Source organism: Megascapheus bottae, unplaced genomic scaffold (assembly GCF_031878675.1).
Source record: "Megascapheus bottae isolate mThoBot1 unplaced genomic scaffold, mThoBot2.hap1 HAP1_SCAFFOLD_40, whole genome shotgun sequence".
NCBI classification, from domain to species: domain Eukaryota; kingdom Metazoa; phylum Chordata; class Mammalia; order Rodentia; family Geomyidae; genus Megascapheus; species Megascapheus bottae.
The window spans coordinates 4,723,269-4,726,266 of NW_028327715.1; the positions used below are offsets into that span (position 1 = coordinate 4,723,269).

Sequence of the window (2,998 nt, forward strand, 5' to 3'; positions counted from 1 at the left end):
CTACCCATGCCAGATCATCCTGAGAGCACAGCCAGCAAGGGATGATTGACAAAAGCAATCTTCTGTCCTCAGAAGCTTCATTCAGCACTGGGCCCAAACTTTAAGCTGCAGTTTCAGAGACAGGGATTGAAGCTATAGAACAGTTAGATACACAACTCAAATGCATATCTAGCGAAAACCATAGTTTAAACCCCCAACCTTTTAGGGAAATGCATTGTTTCTTCTCCCAGTGTCCCACTTAATTGTCTCTATGTTTTGTATTTTGTTATAGTGAGCACCACACATTAGAGGTCCTCATATCTGAACCGAGCGCAAATGTTTGGTGAGTTGATTTGACATCTCAGTGTACAACCGTTTTGGAGTCTGAGGACAATACAGATTATACAGACAGCCTAGGAATATCTTTATGAAGTCATTTTGAATATTGACACAAATAGAGGATGATTGAGTTGGTCAAAAAACACTGGTGGATTGGCTGCTCTGTAGTCTAGGAAGCAAACAAATTTTTCATAATGTCAGTGCCTGTATGTTGCTTTCTATTAGCCAACGGAGGTGACAGTCCTACTCAGAAGTAACCCTGTGGTGAAATGGTGTGTAGAGCCTAGTATTAAAGTTCTTATTGAGTGTGGATTGACCCTGCATTCTCCAGAATGGTGATACTGAAAAGCCCACCATTATATTGATGGAATTCCTGCTTCTGGCCTACTGTCCATTGTTCCTATCTGAGAGTTGAAATCAGTAAAGATATCCCAGATTATTGAAGGAATGAAGGAAGCAGAAAATTAGGGAATTCAGGGTTGAGTTCCTTTGACTTGCATAGAAAGTTACACAAGATGGAATTAGGCATTGTGGTAGATGTACTGAGAAAAATTCTTCCATCTTGGATGAAACCTTTAATTTTCTGAGGTCCATATTTAATATCCCCAAGAGATACAATTCCATTTGTATGGCAAAATGGAATACTGCTTTTCATTTAATAACATGCCTCTCAGTTTTGTACTGCAGTACCAGAGAAAATCACTCGAGGGAACACAAGATGTAGATGTAGCTCAAGTGGCAGAACATTTTCCTAGCATGAGCAAGGCCATGATTTCGATATCCAGCTTGTATAAAACATGTTTGAGTTCCTCTACATGGTCCAACTCAATTATCTGTTTCTAATTTTATTTCATTTCTAGTGATGTCACGACGTTTCCAGCCACTGCGGTTTGTGACTCAAACATTGACATTTGGTGAGTTGTCTATCATGTGATAGTTAAACTGATTTCAATGTAAGTACAATGCCCAATCAATATGGCAGCTTATCAGAGAGTTCTCATGTAATCCTTATGTGTATTGAAATAGAGAATGATAGCATAAATGAACACACACTTGATCATGGTCTGCTTTGAAGTGAAACCTAGCAACCAAATCCTTATTTACATATCAGTGCCTGCATGCAACTTTCACAGAGCCAACAGTTAGAAACAGTGAGAATGGTCTTAGTGGTTTCTCAATGAAACGAACAACAGATATTTTTCATTCTCCAGAATTCTGATACCCACTATCAGAACTGATGAGAATCCTTCTTCTTAGGCTACCGTTCCTTGTACATTTGTGAGAGGCAGTTAAAAAAACAACCAAATAAATGAAAGGACAGAGGGAGTAGAGCAGACTTAGAATGCAGAAAATTAGAAGTTCTAAAGCACTGAGTTCCTCTGAAGTGAGTTCCAACTAGCATTAAACTGCATAATATCAATAGCATTGTGCTAAGTTTACTAGGAAAGAAAATGACTTTAATCATGCATAAAAGTTTTCTTTTACAAAAGAAATTAATTTTCCTTTCCAGGGAAAAATGGAAATACCTTTGTTCCTTTTGCTAAGTTATGTATTATTTCTATTCCTATGAATTTATTTGTGTTAGGTAAACTGTAGCCAATTTGAATAAAAAACTAAGACTATGAGTTCACATGGCATTTGACTCTATCGTTTAATCCTCTAGCACGGATGGAAAAGATCCAACAGAAGTTGGGACCGAAGAATTGACAAAAAGGTCAGATATGTATATGTAAATAAACATATGTAAATATACATGGTTGTTAATCAGAGTGTTTCTGGGAATTATTTTCAAAATGTTCTCAGTGCAGCTTTTTCTGTAAAATTACTCCTTTTCCATGGTTGTTGAATAAATGAGAAACGAGTCTCACAAAAGTGTTTTGCTATTTTAGTAAGCAGTGAAGCAAAATTCCTAGACAATCCACACCTTGCTGATATATTAGATCCTACTAGAATTAAATTTGTTCCTTTGGTGTTACAGCAGTGACACACAATTCCATGCATTTGTTCTGACCAAATGAATTTTTTCAAGGTGAAGAAATAAAATGTCATACCAAAGAGACTACAAGTTTGTTTCATTGTGAAAGGGGTAAATAACCTCTTATACAACTCTTTCCCATATTTTTGCCCAGTTCTCTCATGTGTGTGCTCTTTCTCTAGATCCAAAACTTAATTTATGCATAATATTTTCATTGTCCACTTTATGCCACATTTTAAACACTGTGGTTCTAAGGTTGGTGAAGCTATGAACACTTTATAGACAACATTTATACTGGTGAAAGAAATGAATCCATGGCATTATGATTTTATTTTACTTCTTACTGCTCACACGTGAATACAGGGATCATGAAAAATTCACATTTCAAATAAAAGAGTTTGGAGACAGATTGGGTCCACCAGCATGTGGGATGGGGGTACTCTGATACTATGGCTTCTAGTCAGGGCTTCAGGAATATTTTGCTTTCTTGCTTATACCTGAGGCTCTGCTTCTGGAACCACACATACAGTGCAACATTTTACTGGATCCTTGGAGATGGACAATTACAAAAATAAATTTCTACCCTGGATGTTTTCATATTGCTGTACTCTGATCTTTGTCACCTGTGTAGATACAATTATACATATGAACCAAAAGCATGCACATCCATCATAGATTCTGGTGAAAGCCCAAGTGGAAAGATCA

At 36.9% G+C, this 2,998-nt stretch overlaps 1 long non-coding RNA gene across 1 annotated transcript; it reads left to right on the plus strand.

Annotated features, from left to right (window-relative positions):
- Positions 1-241: 241 nt before the first annotated feature.
- LOC150039396 (uncharacterized) lies at positions 242-2,032 on the plus strand. The gene is made up of 3 exons (XR_016534443.1): positions 242-322; positions 1,179-1,232; positions 1,982-2,032. It is a non-coding gene; the product is annotated as an uncharacterized LOC150039396 (long non-coding RNA).
- The last annotated feature ends 966 nt before the right edge of the window (positions 2,033-2,998 follow it).